Source organism: Venturia canescens, chromosome 8 (genome assembly GCF_019457755.1).
Source record: "Venturia canescens isolate UGA chromosome 8, ASM1945775v1, whole genome shotgun sequence".
In the NCBI taxonomy this organism is placed as follows: Eukaryota; Metazoa; Arthropoda; class Insecta; order Hymenoptera; family Ichneumonidae; genus Venturia; species Venturia canescens.
Window position 1 is genome coordinate 4,213,848 of NC_057428.1, and position 18,706 is coordinate 4,232,553.

The 18,706-nt window shown below is 39.7% G+C and overlaps 2 protein-coding genes across 10 annotated transcripts in view; one reads left to right on the forward strand and one right to left on the reverse strand.

Moving 5' to 3' along the window:
• Positions 1-18,706, reverse strand: part of rdgB (retinal degeneration B) — a 1,063,172-nt gene that overhangs the window by 380,287 nt on the left and 664,179 nt on the right. The window lies entirely within an intron of this gene.
• LOC122414392 (uncharacterized) overlaps positions 1-18,706 on the forward strand; it is a 237,537-nt gene that overhangs the window by 90,057 nt on the left and 128,774 nt on the right. For both annotated transcript variants that reach the window (XM_043425628.1, XM_043425630.1), the window contains exon 2: positions 296-647. The gene's annotated coding sequence lies outside the window, so the exon portion shown is untranslated. The remainder of the gene's footprint in view (positions 1-295; positions 648-18,706) is intronic.

An 18,706-nucleotide genomic window follows, 5' to 3' on the forward strand; every position in this document is an offset into this window, starting at 1 on the left:
ATAAGCGATGGCGATAGTTTGAGTCTAAGGGTGGTCGTACTTGTTCGTGCCTATTTAAAGCGTGGTTCGAGTAATTTTTACCCACAACTCTTCGAACTCTCACCGAGCAATAGTTCTCGCTACAATCGTCAACGATTCCTTGAAAACAAGAATGGCCTGCAAGAGGAAATTTTTTGAACTAGTTAAGGTTGGCGATGTTGTTTGATTCCCTTATTTTGTTTATGTTTTTTTTTCTTTTTATTTGTTTTTTTGTTTTATTACTAATGCTTTCTGTTTCCTTCTTCCTTTTTTACAGGAGTCTGCAATCCTCTTTATTGAGGATTTGAAGCGCCGGTGCTTGGAGAAGAAAGAGGTCCGATCGCTGAATCGGCGGTTCGAAGCCTTAGACGGCTTCGATGTCTGGTGCATCCGGTGGCTGTTCGAAGACCGCCTGGGGACCGTTCATCCGAAGGACGATCGGGATCATCTGGCATGGATGGATCCCCGCGGCATTTAGGCCGCATATGATTAAGAGTAGAATGAGGGCGAAAGTCTGGAAGGGGATTTTGTTGTTTTTACGCCCTTTCCTTTTATTTGGGTTGATATAGTGAAGGTTTTTACGGACCTTTCTTCTCTTAATGGGAAGGAAGGAATAAATTTACGAAACGGTACTTCTGTTTTTCTCTTTTTTTTCAAAAACAAAAAAAAAATCCTGTTCTCGTTATTTTTAAGTTATCGTTGTTCGTCCTCATTGGTTTTTATCTGGTTGTTTGTCGTCGTTGGTTTTGTCTGGTCGTCTTTCGTCGTTGGTTTTGTCTGGGTATTTGTCATCGATGGTTTTCGTTTGGTCGTTTGTCATCGATGGTTTTTTAACTCCCGACTGCCCGCAGGGCCAAAAGACGGGAGTTATGCGTTTCACTGCGATCAGTGGGTGGGGGGATATTCCTTTGTCGCCAGTTTTCTCGAAAACGGTGATAGTTGTCTTAACCAATTTTGTGCTTGTCCTTCTGTGAGTGGCAGAGTGTTCTAAAGCAAATTTAATCAAAATCTATTGAATATTTTCCTTTTTAATTGATATTTACGCTATACTCAGTTTAAATATATCGCGTCATATTCGACTATCGACTACTTCACGCTGTTCTGGATCGCCTTTCATTCAGCTCTCAGCTATTAGCGATCCGCACTACCGATGGCGGCGCTCGTGTCCCACGGAAATATGGCGCTATTGAAGTACAATTTTGACAACAATTATGCATGATTTTTATTAGTTTTTTTTCCTAAATTATTTCTGGAATTAACGACACGAATGCAAAAAAATGCACCACTGATTTGTTACTCTTCCAATTTTTTTTTTCTATTACTCAACCCATCAATCGAGACGTCTGCTGTTTGTTGTGGACACTGCATGTTAAACAGAGAATGCAAGCTGATGCGAAGCTAATAAACAAATTGGGAAACTTGACAAAAGAAAGGCTTATTGTGTGCAGGACACTGAATTGTCGGATATTCAGCTCACAGTGATGTTACAACATTGTGTCACATTTTTGGACATTTTTTCTGGAAGTACATGTTCAAAATATACAGTACTTATTAGGGTAGTTAATCATTCATTTTTTTCTTAGTACAACGTGTACAATTAATACGACGATCGAAAAAAAAAATCAACAATTTCATCAACTTTTTTTCATTCAATAAGACTGATTTGATGGTATTCTACAAAAAAAACCAAAAAATAACGATTGATAGGCAAAAATAAAGGAAGAAAACTCCCGACTGAAAAAATTATATAGTATATTGAAAAATATAGTGAAAACGAGAAAATATCATGTAAAATAATAATAAAAATTATTGGGACTGAGAAATCGTAGTGAACTTTAAAAATTATGAAATAATAAATGTTTTAGTAATAAAAAAAAATGAGTGTTCGAAAAAACAACTTTGTTAAAAAAAATGTTTGAAAAAAGGGTTTAAAAAAATTTATGTTATAGAAAACAACTTTGTAAAAAAATGTTAAAAAAAAAATTTGTGGTAGAAAAACAACTTTGTAAAAATAATGTTTTAAAAAAACATTTAAAAAACTCCCGACTGAAAAATTGTATAGCGTATTTAAAATAAAACGAAGTCAAGAAAAAAATGAATGTTAGAAAAAAACAATATTGTAAAAAAAGGATATGCGTTTCCAGAAAATGATTTTAAACTCTTTTTCTTAAGAAAGTTGCAGTAAACTTTGAAAAGACTGAAATAAAAATAGATTAATAATAAGATAGATAAGAAACCATTTAATACAACTCCCTCGAGATTCGATTTTTATGGTTAATATCGATTGATGGTAGTTAAGTCATTTATATATGAAAATAAAAATTTTAATATAGTAATTGTCGAAGTTGAATGATTGTACAAAGAATGAAGGTGATAATAAAACAAAAAATTTTACACATAAACAACTAAAATATGTTATAATCATAATGGAGTTTAATATTTGTCGGGAGATGTCTCTAACTCTTACCCAATGATTTGATTAGAGACTTCTCCCGACAAATATTATGATTATGTTATATGATTATAACATATTTTAGTTGTTTGTGTGTAAAATTTTTTGTTTTATTATCACCTTCATTCTTTGTACAATCATTCAACTTCGACAATTACTATATTAAAATTTTTATTTTAATATATACATGACTTAATTACCATCAATCGATATTAACCATAAAAATCGAATCTCGAGGGAGTTGTATTAAATGGTTTCTTATCTATCTTATTATTAATCTATTTTTATTTAAGTCTTTTCAAAGTTTACTGCAACTTTCTTAAGAAAAAGAGTTTAAAATCATTTTCTGGAAACGCATATCCTTTTTTTTACAATATTGTTTTTTTCTAACATTCATTTTTTTCTCGACTTCGTTTTATTTTAAATACGCTATACAATTTTTCAGTCGGGAGTTTTTTTAATGTTTTTTTAAAACATTATTTTTATGTTGATACGAGTCTTCGTTTTTTTGTTCATTCGATGTCGAAGTCGATGTTAAGTATATTTTTATTTTATATATACTAGCTTGTTGACTGGATAGTTTGTTTTTTGGTCTCTATTTTCCGCTTATTATTTGATTATCGGAAAAGATATAAAATTTTAAGAGGGATTTACTTTTAACGTTTGACCCGGCTATTTGGAGGATTCTTTTTCATAGTGATTTTATTTGATTTTGTTTTCATTGATCTTCCTATTTACTTATCAAAGGAAGTCGTGAGAGAGAAAAAAAAGAGTAAAATGTAAAATATTTGGATTCTTAAAATATTTGATTTGGTAGCTTATCCGTTCATTTAGTTTATTATTTATTATTTTGAAAACAGGAAAAAACATTTTCCTATTCATTGCCTTATTTAATGCTGGGGTGGGTGCGCGGCTGCCAGATTGGCGTTGCCGTGTTTTCCGCATAGGATAGGGGACAGGTAGGGGTATACCTGCGGCTTTTGGGCCTTGGCCGGTTCGTTTGGTGTCGCGGCGCTAACACTCTCCAAGGGTATCTCCCCATCTCCATCCTTTTTTAGCTCGGTGTTTTCCTTTTTCATGCTTTCAGGTTTCCTGGCTAGGTGGAGGAGGAGGTTAGTAACCGAATCCCAAATCGAGCCTATGAGCCATACGCTTCAACCGTATATGGAATGGAGTGCGTAACCGTGCACTAGTGTGTCGATTACAAATTTTATGATTTTCAAAGTGACCCACATGCCAAGCAATGTTGCACTGAATGTGCCCACTGTATTGAAAAATGAATAGACTTTTCCCCAAGCTCGTTCAACTGACTCCTGGATGAATTTGTCATTAATCCAGTGGGTTATTGTAATGCCTTGGTCGGCTGCGGCTCGACCTGTCGCACCACGAGCTAATGTGTTCAGTACGGCATTGCGTTCGACTGGAAACATTATGCTGGTTCGCAGGTTGTCAAGGTCGCGGGGTGAATAGATTCCGCTCTCTGCGAGGTGTGCGGGGGTAATGAAGGTCCATGACGGTTGCGTCATGGCTGTGATTTCTTCCGGTGCTGCAGCCGGTGCCAATTGGGATAGAGATTGGTACCAATTATTATTAATGCGGTACATAGGTGAAAGAGAAGAATTACATTCGATTTGATGTCCCGTTTTTGTGATAATTCGAGTTCTGGGCATCATAAACAGAGATTCATTTCCTTTTTTGATAGGGAGCTCTTGGTAACACTTCTCTGTTTTTCTAGTAGCTACGTTGACGGGTACCCATTTCGCTATTCGGATAACTTCTCCCGCGACATGCGCTATATAACCCGGTTCGTTCATGTAGTGGTATGCAAATTCGGCTGGTGCGAGAGATGCGAAGCCTAATGTATTACGCAAGACTCTTTTTTCTATTTCGCACTCTTGTTTAATGACGTTATTATAAAGACTAGTTATTTGACTACCGAAATGTTTTACAACGTATACGAATTTCGAGTTCATGTATGCAAATATATCCATGTTCATTACCGATATGTGTTTAGTTGTGAAAACGTCGTCATTCACTTGTTCAAGTATGAAAAGTTTGGGGTGTTCGGTTCTAATGAGTTTATAGCCACAGACGGAAGTTTGCCCTTTTATTGCCAATGCGAATGTTATGTCGGCAGAAGTGATCGAAAAGATTTCTTCTCCACTCGGGGAGCCTTTGGTATCTTTTCTTCTTTCGGCTTTGCCCTCGTATATTATTTCATAGTTTTTAAATCCGCAATGTTCGTCTGGTAAGGGGTCCCAATGGGTATAACCGCCTTCCCAGTCGAGGCATCTTCCTGACGTGTGTTTACAGCGATTACTTGATCGTAAAATAATTTCGTTTAGATCGAGGCTCACTTCGGCTGTGTACTCGTGAATACCTATATATATCTGGCCTGTGACGACTACGTTTTCCCAGGTACCGTAAGGGTCTGACAATGAGTACGATGTTCCTTGGCAAGACCCGTGTCTGTCGACGCTACCTGCAATTGTAACTGATCTAGGGTTGGTGGAGTTCATTGCCAAGTTGCCAAACACGACATTGTACGCTTGATACGTATTCGATCTATGAATGCTAAAGCATTATTCCGATGAAGTTTCTTTTATGAACTCTACTATTCCGTATTCTACGTCTGAGCTATGTGAAAATGCACCATAATGCCTTACTGTTCTATGAATTTCTATTTTGCACTGTCGTACTTTAATTTGTGAGAACTGAACTCTTTGCAGAAGCTGAATTTTTGATGTAGTGATTATCGGTTTATGAATCGAAATGTCGAATTCCTTGATGTCCAAGAGTGATAATGTTGTTATGTTCATGGCCGGTGCTCCGCAATCGTATGCAATTAAGGCGTGACCCGCCTGTCATGAGGTAGTTGGAAGAGCGATGGTCAAAAACATCTTGAACGCGGCATCCATGATTCTGAAAAGGTTCCGATTTTATGAGTCCCGAGAAGTTTTGAATGATACTTAATGTGCTATTTTTGCTCTATCACAATGAATGATTTTTCTCTTTTTGTTTTCGAGCTTGTTTGAGAAATAACGTAGAAAAGATTTTGCCGGGTGGAAGGGGATAGCGACACGGGTGGGCGAAATCAATTGAGGCAACACACACGAGTTTCTTCACTAATATTATAACACGTATTTTATTCGGTTCCGTAATGTTTGCTCCTCGGACAAAATATCCGCGACAAAAGAACCGCGACAAAATAACCGCAGACAAAATAACCGTAGCTAAAATAACCGCGGATAAAATAACCTTAGATAAAATAACCATGTATAAAATATCCGCTACATTCCATGTGTGTGCGGGATCGTTGGGTGGATGCAGAGCATTTTCGTCTTATAAATGTCGTGACTGAATATAACAAAAACGAAAAATTAGAATTTTTGGCGAAGATTGCCCATAATGTATCTATAGGAGGTGTCAAATAATTGACTAGTGTCGATTCATTTGTGAATTTCAATAAATTACAATAAGTTCTTGCATATATCTTGTGTAATTTATTTATGGACGTTGTCTACAGTTTACTCTCTTATATTAATGAAATATAGTTGATATTATACACACTATTTTTTTTCTAAGGTTATTACACGTTACATTTTATTCGATGTGTGTGCGGGATCGTTGGGTGGGTGTAGAGCACTTTCGATGTGTGTGGGATCGTTGGGTGGGTGCAGAGCACTTTCGATGTGTGTGCGGGATCGTTGGGTGGGTGCAGAGCACTTTCGATGTGTGTGCGGGATCGTTGGGTGGTTGCAGAGCACTTTCGATGTGTGTGCGGGATCGTTGGGTGGGTGCAGAGCACTTTCGATGTGTGTGCGGGATCGTTGGGTGGTTGCAGAGCACTTTCGATACGTGTGCGGGATCGTTGGGTGGGTGCAGAGCACTTTCGATGTGTGTGCGGGATCGTTGGGTGGATGCAGAGCACTTTCGATATGTGTGCGGGATTTTTATACATGGTTATTTTATCTAAGGTTATTTTATCCGCGGTTATTTTAGCTCCGGTTATTTTGTCTGCGGTTATTTTGTCGCGGTTCTTTTGTCGTGGATATTTTGTCCGAGGAGCAAAGTTCGTGACACGTTTTATTCACAGCATCAAATAACAATGAAGATGAGTGCAAAATGTTCAGCGATCATGAATTTGTATGATGAGCGAATATATGAATCTATGAGCACCTTTGTTTCACGAGAGATTATATTAATACACTCGTGAATGGCTCGAGTGGCCCGATGAGAAAGAAAGACACGTGGCGTCGGCGCTGCCACGAGGTGAGATGAGTGTTTCCCAAATGATGATGCACCTTTTTTAAAGCTTATGCAAATTGTCCCCGCGTGGATCAATCGCTAGATGAGTTCCCGTGAGTTTAATTACTTACTACATGAGTGAAACAAGATGAGTGCAACGATAATGAGTGTGCATGTTGAAAGAACAGTACAGAGCGATGTGTATAGCAACGCGAACTGGACGATAATGGCCGCTCCCATGCATTGTCCGGTACGACGCACGTGAGGCGGCGAGCCGTGCTCGTGAGCCCCGTAGCGTGCCTGAGAGCGTCCAGTAGGTGCTGCCGCGAGTGGCCAGTCCAAGAAGAGCGACTCGCCTGACGACGAGACGCATTCTCAAACAGAGCTTGATTTCAATATCATTTTGTTCTGGGAAGGTGTGTGTTATTAGATAAGGGCCTTTATAGTTGACATCGAATTTTCCGATCTTGGGGTTTTTTCCTAAATAAATTTTCTCGCCAACATTGAATTTTACTTGATGAATATTCCTATCGTAATAGGTTTTCGATTTTTGTTTTGCGGCTTCTAAATTATTTTGCGCTAATTTTCGTACTTCCTGTAATTGGGTCGCGAGGTTTTTCACGTGATCGTCGAATGTAATGAAATCGTCCATTCGTGTAAGTTAAGATGGAAGACGAGGTTCTTTGCCAAAGACTAAACGGTATGGCGAAAATTTTGTGCCTTCGTGTATGGTCGCGTTGTACGAAAGTGTGGCTGGCTTAAGCCATTTATCCCAGTCTTTTTTATTGGTATAGTGCTTCAGGTAATCCGTGAGTACCTGATGGCTTCATTCAAGAGACCCGTTTGACTGTGGGTGGAAGGCTGTAGTTTTGATTTGTTTCATTTTAAAAATTTTTTGTTTCATAACGCGGCTAATAAACGCTGCTCCTTGGTCTGTCAGAATTATTTTTGGGCAGGTGAAAACACATATGAATTCTGTTACCAGTGCGTCTGCGATTTCGTTTGCTGTCGCGCTCATGAGCGGAATTGCAAAGGAGAATTTCGAGAGATTATCGTGAATGGTGAAAATAAAACGATGACCTAGGGTTGATACCGGTGTTATCGGTCCGACTATGTCCATTGCGATCTTATTGAATACGTTGATCGGGGTGTCGGTAATGACCATAGGTTGTTTCGTTTTTATTCGAACCAATTTTCTCCTTTGACAACTTTCGCATTGTCTGACGTAGTCTTCTACTTGTTTTTTTAGATTGTCCCAAAAATATCTTTGACGGATTCTATTATATGTTTTGGTAACGTCTTTATGACCTGCTACCGGAGAGTCGTGGCACTCTCTTATTATTTCTAATCTGTGCTCTTGAGGTGGAGTTGTAATCTCGTCTTTACATATTTTTATTTGAATTTTTTAATGTGCGAAAATTTCGCGTATAAGATTTTTTATTTTGATCCAAGTTGAAGGATCGAAATTATTTCTTCTTTGAGAAACTGCTGTTGAATTCATATTTAATTCTTCCATCTTGGTTTTAAGATTTTTTAATGATTTTGTAAAATTTTCTAGAGTGATGTGTGATCAATCATTTTCTTGAATGACTAAGTCAAATGTGTTTTTATTTCTAGAACCTGAAATTAGTACTTGACCTACTTCCAGTTTGTTCGAGGGGGATAAGGTGAGGAAGCCTAGTTCGATTAATCTCTTGCCAATTTCGCTTGACACCGTACCATCTGCTGAGATGAAACATATATAGTTGTCTTTGACCATTTCAAAATTGTCATTTGTTTCGATAATATTGACGGTGTCGATTTCTGTGCCGCTATCGTTCACGATATTTGGGGTACCTCCCGCTGGAGGGGGAGTTTCACTCGGAGGTTGTGTGACGATATTTACGGTCGGTGTAAGGGGTTCATGCCTCTGGGGGTTTGTCGGCACTTCGTCCTCGTGCAATAATTCAAAATTGTTTTCGTTATGGAGGCTTAGCGGCCTTTCGTTTTCGGACGACGATTCTTTGTCGTTTTCGTTTTCCGGAGATATGCAAATTTCGTCTTCGATGACTGTGTCACTACGTTTAAGAATTTTATGAATTTTGTCCGTACGTTTTTGTTTTTTGTTTTTAGGGGGGTTCGCTGGAATGCTCGTCGTTGATACGACTGTAGGCATTATTTTTTGGGGTGGGTTAAGCCCGATTTGGTTTGAATCTTGGATTTGTTTGATGTGGTTTTTATATTCGTGCGTGTGTTGTCCCGCTTGTGAACAGTATGAGCATTGCTTCGGCTTTCTCTCTCTTGATGATCTACAAGTCGGTAACAACGGTGGTTTTTTCATTCGTTGTTTTCTAAGGGGTTTGGGAATTTTCCACTGGTCGTTGTGAACCGTATTTGCCATTACTTCGGGATCCTTGCTGTTCTTTGGGGTTTCAGAGTGTGTTAAAGTGGTATTTTCTTTATTTTTTGTGGCATTAAGTTTTTCGTTGGAGCAAGTAAGCTACAAGGGCTGTTCCTTGAGCGTACTATGTATTATATTTGAGTCAGGCACTGTTTTTTCGTTAGGGGCTGCTCTTTTCCCGTTTAGATCACTCGATGTTTCCTGGCTGTTTTCGAGATTTTTGTATCATGGGTTTGGGATTGAGTTTCGCTCTTTTGGGTTTCCCTATCTGGGTTACTCCCTGATTCGAGAGAACTTGTAGTGCTGTGCGATTTTATTTTCGTACGTTTACTAGGAGACGGTATAAATTCTGCTGTTTTTTGTGTACGTTTTTCTGAAGGCTGTTGTGCAAGTTTAGTTTTCTTGGGTGACGAATGGTCACTAGTGACCGGAGGGTTGTGAGGGATCAGGTGCAAGGGGCTTTCGTCGGGTTCTGAACTGCTTTCGGTCGAAGATATGTCTGGACAATGTGGTGATGTGACCTCCATTGACTCAGCAGGGTTAGAGTTTTCGGAGTGAGTATTTTCGAGGGTTATGAAGGATTTGTCTTGTTCCTCAGAAATTTTCTGATCCGAGGATGGGCAAATCTCTTGATCTTTTGCAATTGAAGAGATCGCGTCGACTGTATTGTCTTCGCATTCTTCTGAAGAAGAGGGAGATCGATTTTTATGAGTGCCGTAGGAGTGGTATCGTTTATCGCGATCTTTCTTCTTCATTAGGATTTTCTTTTTACATCTATCGTATTCTGAATAGAGTTCTTGGTTTTCTGAATTGCTACTTTGAGATTTTTGTTTTTTTTATTGAATTAAGAAACAAATTCGCGTCGCGTTTTGAATTGATTGATTTAGGCGAATTTATTTTTAGATTTTTTGATAAATTCATATGATGCTCTGAGTTTGAAGATTTAGACGAATTTATTTTTTCTTGCAAATTTGTATGAGGCTCTGAATTAATTGATTTAGACAAATTTGCTTTTTGATTTTTTAACGAGTTCGTATGATGCTCTGCACTAGAAAATTTAGATGAACTTGATTTTTTTTGTTGCTATCGTAAATTTGTATGATGCTCGGAATGGGAAGATGTAGACGAATTTATTTCTTCGAGCTCTGGATTTAGGATGCTCTCGTTACTGAGGCATATATCAGACGACTGATCAGATCGCTGATGATTTAGGATTTCGTTCGTTTCTTCACCAACTTGATTAACGTACGTTTCTCTAGGACTTCCGTATCCGTGTAATCAGTTAGTTCTGAAACGGGGTTTGGCGTGGAGGGATCTTTTCGATCACCTTCCGAATTAGAGAAAAAAACTTTCGGTCTCTTTAAGTTTTTGTCTGAATTCGAAACAAACGAGTATGTTCTGGCGATACCTGGGTTTAAGCTTAATAGTTTTCCACCTGTAGGTGTTTGACTGATTCGCCATTTGAATTTTATCGGGAGAGTTATTGGATTGCGCGATAGTGCATCGGCGTTTGTGTTTATTTTTCCCGGTTTGTATTCGATTTTATATTCGAACTCTTTTAATCTTTCTTGCCATCTTAATACGCATGAAGTCGGATCGTTCATTGAATCGACCCAAGCGAGTGGTCGGTGGTCTGTTAGAAGTAAGAATTCCCTGCCATAAAGGTAAGATCTGAAAGTTTTTATTGCGAAGAGCACTGCGACCATTTCTTTTTCGGTGGTGGAATAGTTCCGTTCCGCTTTTTTTAGGACCCTTGAGGCAGCAGCCACCATAGGGTCTTGACCAACTTTGCCTTGTGAAAGGATTGCACCGACTGCATAATTAGATGCGTCGGTTGTCACGATGAAAGGTTCGGAGAAATTCGGGTATTGAAGGATTGGAGCAGAGCAGAGTTTATCGCGCAGCGTTTCGAATGCTAATTGATGTTCCGAGCTCCATCGGAATTCAACGTTTTTTCAAATCTGATAGAGGTTTTGCTATTGCTGCGAAATTTTTTATGAAACGACGATAGTAGCCCGCAAGCCCTAAAAATTCCCTAACGTTTTTTGATGTTTTTGGTACGTTAAATTTTTGGACTGCTTCAATGTTTTTAGGGTCGGGTTTTACACCATCAGCTAATATGAGATGACCTAGATATCGTACTTCCGTTCTTAAAAATTCGCATTTATCAGTTTGGAGAGTAAGATTAGCATTTCGTAAACGTTCGGCCAATTTTCTGAGTGAGTTAGTAGATATACAACACCGGTTCTGGACCTCTTTTTCTCTACTGCGCATGAGCAAAAAAATCCATTACGCAAGTTCTACTGCGCATGTTCTAGAAGGTTCCATGAGAGGGGGGGGGGGGCTGCGCATGTTCTAGAAGTTTCTATGAGTGGGAGGGGGGTACTGCGCATGTTCCAGAAGGTTCCATGGGAGGGGAGGGGGGGTACTGCGCATGTTCTAGAAGATTCCATGGGAGGGGGGGGGTACTGCGCATGTTCTAGAAGTTTCTATGAGTGGGAGGGGGGTACTGCGCATGTTCCAGAAGGTTCCATGGGAGGGGAGGGGGGGTACTGCGCATGTTCTAGAAGATTCCATGGGAGGGGGGGGGTACTGCGCATGTTCCAGAAGGTTCCATGGGGGGATCGGTGACGTCATAACTGTGCATGCGCAGAAAAATCCATTGCGCAGGTGCTATTGCGCATGTTCCAGAAGGTTCTATGGGAGAGGGGGGGGGCGGATCGGTGACGTCATAACTGCGCAGTGACCTTGTTTGCGTCGGGGAATTCCGGTGACGTCATAACTGCGCAGTGACCTTGTTTGCGTCGGGGAATTCCGGTGACGTCATAACTGCGCAGTGACCTTGTTTGCGTCGGGGAATTACGGTGACATCATAACAGCGCAGTGACCTTGGGTGTTTTTTGCGTCATAGGAGAATTGAGGAGGGGTCATCACTGCGCTGTGACCTTGGGTGTACAGAAAAATGATGCATCTGGAAGCGCAGTGAGGGCCTTGGCAGCGAAGAAGTGGGGGTATTTCTAGGGCAAGATATAAAAGGTTGGAATTAAGCATAGCAAATTTTATTTTTCAAGTTGATCTCAAGATGGACAGATGTGCGTATACAATCAATCCATTGAAACCACCTTCGATGTTGACTAAAAATGATCTCAAATCCATTCCCAAGGTTCTGCTCATAAAATATTATAGCAGATTCATTCCTTCGTTATGGGATCGATTACCTGAACATTTGCAGAGTGATAGTGAGGTTCAGTTGTATCAATATTGTCATGATCATTTTAATCCGCCATGGGTGCGGTCTCATATTGATGATCTGGGACCAATACGTCGAGACTGTGAAAAATGTTGGGTCATGGAGCAGCTAGTGAATACTTATGCAATTTATTGTACAAGAAATCCTACTGAAATTACTGCAGAAGAACTCTTGATCATATCACCATCAACATTCAAAAAATATTTCAGTGACTTTACAGATATTTTGTGGGAGCGTTTACCACATTATTACAAATCTGACGTTGAAATTCAATCATTTCGTCGATGTTATCATCATTGGAATACATCTTCGATGGGAGAGCACATTGATGCCCCAGCACCTTTACGAAAAAATTGTAAAAAATGTCAGGAGAGTGAAATTCACTCATGAACCTGCCCCTCGACGTGCGCGTTGTAAACGAGACCGCTTCGAGAATTCTCTGTTTTTTCCAGAAATGTTTATGATAATTATTGGAAGGCGACTTCTGCGCAGTTTTGGTAGTTTCAAATTACTTTTTTGGTGGTGGTAATCCCTATAAAACAAATGGTTTTCAAGCTGTTACGGCTCATTACGTTACACGATGGATGACTTGACACCAGATGAGATTAAGCACTTGTGCTGTCTTCCCCCATATTTCTGTGACTACGATGATGCTGTGGTCAAGTATTTCGGTGATGATTCACCGGAAAAAGTATACGAGTTTCTACGGGATCTATCGCAGTTCCAAGCAAATTTGGAACAAGTGAAAAGTGAACGGAAAAAGAGTGAACAAAAATGTGCGCGCTGCGGTTATACTCAGGGATCATTCGAGACTATCGAGAGTCACATTCGAAGTTTACATCGTCAAGTTGAAGAAATAAAAATGAAATTGAATGAGCTGAACGTAGACGATGACGATGACGATGATGATGAAGGAATCAACCTTGACGGAAGAATCAGCAACGTGATTAATCTTTTTCTAACATTGAAGAAGCGTCTGGAGAATATGAAGGAATTTATAGAAATCATACGAGTATAATATGTAGAAAATTTGTATTATTTTTACAAACGTATGTAAATGTTTAATTTAAAAAAAAAAAAAAAAAAAAAAAAAATACATGTTTCCTTTTTTCCCTCTTACATCAGTTTTTTTACATTTCCGCTAATTGGGTTGTATTCAACGATCCGATCGTGTAGAATCAGACAGTACGCGGATGTTTGTGGTGGGAACGGAGTTCCCGATTCAAATTCCAAACGTATATCCACTGGTCCTGATTTCAGGAACTCGTTTTGTTTCGAACAATCGATAACAATGAGAGGGGCTTTTTCTACAAAATCAGCTTTGCTCAACAAAGGTTCTGACTCTTTGCCGTAGTAAGACGCTTGGAAATTCGCATACATATCGTATAGCAGCGCGTACTGATTGTGACTAATATCGAGATTCAAATTTCCATAAGGATAACATTGCGAGTTTAGAAACAGTTTAACATCGCGAATATCGCAATGATCAAAATTACTCGCATTTTTTATCGCGTTATTTTTTCTCGCGGTTTGAAATCCAAGAATCACGTATCGCGGTTTTTCGAGCTGCGTAGAGGTTTTTACGACCCACACGTGTTTCGAGGTGACTGGGAGTAACGGATACTCGTACAATTCCCACGTACGAAAACTCATGGCGATGGATGGATCTTTGGCGATGTAGTTGTGCAATTGAACTTTTCGTTGATCCGATACTCTGATATACGGAATCATCCATTCAATTTTGAGCAATGAAATTTTGAATTGTTCAGCAGCAGCTTCGCCCGGTGTTTGCACAACAGCATTCATATCGCTGTTCGATCTCGTGAGAATCAGCTCGTGCTTGGCATTGATGACAATTCGATGATAATCCTCAGCGAATCCGAGAATAAGACTTAGGGGTATTGAAAGGTCAAAATTTCCATTATCATCCGTCAATGATGTTGCGTCATCCTCACGCCAGCCAGCATTTTCCATCTCTTTTCTAGGATTTTGCGATACGTAATTTTTCATGAGTGTCGTGAGACCAACATTTTTGCTACGATCGATCTCGATAGCGTTCTACTCATAACGCATTTCCTCAAACAGATGACAGATGGCATTATTGGCGAGTCGTGTATGTTGAACCGCAGTTCCATCTGTTTTCGTTAATTTTCCATGTACGTGCAAAGAGCTTTTACTCGGGAGCAAGCACAGATCTTGATGTTGAACGGAAATGCGGATTTCATCGTTATTATTGAAGGTTGCTGACGCGAACGGTTGATGCGCATGAATTTCGTAGTGGGCGATGGCCTCATCGAAGATAACGGGTTTTTGTATGGCTAGGATTTCTTCCATGGTGGTGTAATGCATGCAATTACAATACAGCAAATTTTCCACTTTTTTTTTAGTTTTAATCCCAAATTCTTTAGGAACTGAATGTTTTGACGTGTTAGCTCCTTGAGAGGTGCTCGACGATTGATGGATTTTGTACATATCGATTTGTTTTTATAGCCCAATCCAACTTTAGTATTAAATACAATACCCATTATATTGTTTTAATGTGTAATCTTATTGTTATAATTTCACCACGAAAATTCACCGGGTTTCCGTCTTGATCTACAAGTCTGAGGTGAAGATGATCTATTGACTGTACGGCGATCGGTAGATAAATGACGTGCGATGGTACTTCTATGATCTTATATCCTGGCGGAACAACGGGAAAAAATTCATGGATCGTGTGCACTCGTTGGTCATTGATGTAAGCACCTGTGGTGATGTTGCACTCGACTCGTAGAGAATTGATTTTAAGAATGGCTACAGGTAATTCGGACTTGTGTACGGTATTGGCTTCCAGTTTGCGTGCCACGAATCCCAACAGTCGACCGATCGAGTCATCGAGTTCGAAATTTATTTGCTGATTACACTTGATCTCGCTGCATAGAGTATTGTTGTTTGGTCTGAGGTTTATGAAGATGTTTTTGTCAGAGAGTGCACTCTGTAAATAGCGCTCGATATCCGCAATTTCGTAGCTCCCAGTAGGTATAGTCACAACTTCTTGTCCCACATAAAATTTATTCTTGCCCACATCGATATTCGGTATGGAATTGAAGGTGAGCAATTCGACGAGTCTGAGGGTATAATTTTTGAACGGTGACAGTTCTATAGGTGGGAAGTAGTAACCATCCAATACGGAGCTCGTTCCCGAAAGCGTCAGCGTGAAAGAATTATTCATGATAGTTGTCGTTCAACTGATGATTTGCCACTAAAAATCATTTTTTTTATATAAAAAATTCAAGCATAAATGACCACAAACGACAGTATCGTAGTCATGATATCGTTCATGATTGTATGTGATAGTGCTACCAACACCAAAATATTTCTTCAAATCTTGAGGTGGTTGGAGATTGCCAAAACTGTCAAAATACATGACTTTGTCGTTGGTTTTCCGGTATGCGACCCAATGTGTGCCAGGCCCATCCTTGTCATCCAAATTTACAATAGCCGATTCGTATTTTCGAGGACCGTTCTTGGGTAAGTTGTTTCTCATGAAAACTCCGCGAAAATGATGAATTTTCATAGCTCGAGCATACTTTATCAGATCAAAGTCGGTGAGTGCTCGGTGTGGTAGCTTTATGCGTTTTTTGTTAGATACAGTCCTATGCCTTTTTTGTAGGGTTTCAGGTATAGTCCTTTACCCATCGCGATAGCTTCCATCGTTTCATTGTGGCGTTTACTTTCTTCCAATTGACGCTTGGCAGCGCTAGCATCGTTCACAGCTTCCGCTATTCCTGTTGCGCCACCAGCGAGAGCTCCAGTGGCACTCAGCCCAGCGAGAATAGGCGCGAGAAGTGGTAGAAAACCACCAATTTTCGCTGGCATTGGAAGGACACGAGGTGACTTCACTTTGCTTCGTCCACCCGCCTTTTTTACTGCATCACGTGCACCTCTGAGAGCCGATTTTATGGGATTTGAACCACTCATTGATGCTTTAGCTGAATTGATAACATGTTTCAGCGTCGTCTTGCTATGCTTTCGTTTTCTCTTGACGCCCATACCGAGCTTCGTTTTGGCTTTCATCGTGTTTGCTATACCCCAAGCCACTGCTTTTTCTCTAATACCAGCGTCTTTCGCGAGGACTCTTTGCCAGGCTTTTTCCTCAAGTACTCGATCCGCTTCGTGTCTTGCTGGAAGACTTTCACGACTCTTCGAATACGCAATGTCGTGTTCCTTGCAAGCAGCGTCCAGAGGGTTAATACCGGGATCACCTCGTGCCACTCGTTTTGCTAATTTCGTACCTGGGCCACAGTACTGATAGCCTGGTACGTGTACTTCGAAAGGGAGTTTATTGATCAGTTTATTGACAAATCCTTTTCCGCGTTTTCGTTTGATCATAATTGGACCGATTTCACTTTTTTATGGAGCCAATTTCTTTAAACTTGAAGTTATAGGATTGTATCGATTCATTTTTTCCGATGTGCATCGGAAGAAAGCTCGTTTACGACTGACAGATGCCTTTATAAGCACCCTACTTATATGTGTTCGTGTCAGTCGTTATCAAGATGAGATTCGAAACACAACCCAATAAATTGACCGTCATGAATTTCGACGATCTTGCTCAGAAAAAACAACGTAAACGACGTCACGGCCCTCTACTGCCAAATAGTGTGGGTGCTGTAATATGTGGCCCCTCCAATTGTGGTAAAACCAATGCTCTTCTTACTCTAATTACCCATCCCAATGGTTTGAGATTTGAAAACGTTTATCTGTACTCGAAATCGCTGAATCAGCCAAAGTATCAACTTCTTGAACGCGTACTCGAACCCGTAAAAGGGCTGAGATATTTTGCTTTTCAAGATCACGAGCAAGTGATCAAACCGGAAGACGCTCGCCCGAATTCCGTAATGATTTTCGATGATGTTGCCTGCGAAAAGCAAGACAACATGAGAGCTTTTTTCTGTATGGGCCGACATCGAGACGTTGACTCGTTTTATCTTTGTCAAACGTACGCTCGTATTCCCAAGCATCTAGTTCGGGACAATACCAATCTTATTGTACTTTTTCGTCAAGATGAGATGAATTTGCGACATATTTATGATGATCACGTGAACACCGACATGTCATACAAGCAGTTCAAAGATTTGTGCTCAGCATGCTGGAGCGAGGATAAATATTCTTTCGTCGTAATCGATAAAGACAGAGACGTCGATGACGGTCGATATCGAAAGGGTTTCGACTGCTTTATAAATACAGAAGCATCGATACAGTGAGATCAGTCAATGTTCGGTCAGCATGCAGAGCGCAGAATTTAATAAGGAAAAAGATGTTTTACGGAAAATCGCTCATGCGAGTGATGCGATTCGACGTAAACATAAACTCATAAAATTAGGCAAAGAGGCCGTTGAAAGGGTCATGGATGAAGTGTTTCGTCCTGTGGTGACTCCTCTGAAAAAAATTGCGAGTCAACAAGTAGAGAGTGTAAAAAAAGAGGTAAAAAGAGAGACGAAAGCACAAACAGCAAGCACAAACACGTTTTTCAGAAAGGCTACACACCGAATTGGACAACTGAGATTTTTAACATAAGCGAGATACGAAATACCGATCCCATCACATACAAGCTCACAGATTATCAGAATCAACCGATCGAAGGTGGTTTCTATGAGGAAGAACTCACTCTAGTCAGAAATCCGGATATTTTCCTTGTGGAAAAAATAGTGCGAAAACGTGGAAATCAGCTGGTAGTAAAGTGGCTAGGTTTCGATAGTACGCACAACAGTTGGATAAATAAGAAAGATTTGTAAAAGGTTCAACTACAACGTTCCTGCAATCAGTCGTGTTTTGGCAGCCATACGGAAAGGATTATTCTTTGTCATAAAAAACGATTTTGTAAAAAATTTTAAAAAATTCAAGTGTTCTCAACGTCGCTGCAATCAGTCATGTCGTGGCAGCCTAACAAAAAGGATCCAAAGGATGAGTGGGATAAGTCGTCGGAAAAACCGTCAACAAATCGATGTACCGTTTATGAAAATGGACGATGTATATGTGGTAAAGAAGACCGTCATAAGCTTCTACCCAATAATAATAAACGATGATGATTTTGTAAAAGATTTTTAAATAAAAAACAAAAAACATATTCTAGTGTTTTTATTATAGCCATATGGTACAGTATCCGTAGTATCAGGTAACAGAATTCTCTTATCATCTAACCAACTTAATGCTAATTTTTTCTGTTTGACAGTATTGACTTCATGTTTTTTGCTTTGAATTAAATACTGATCTCTTACTAAATTTTCGTGCTCGAATAAACATTTTTTATAATCTTCAAATTCGATTTCCCTTAATGTCGATTGTTTTATACCCTTGCCACGTTTTTTAGCACTCT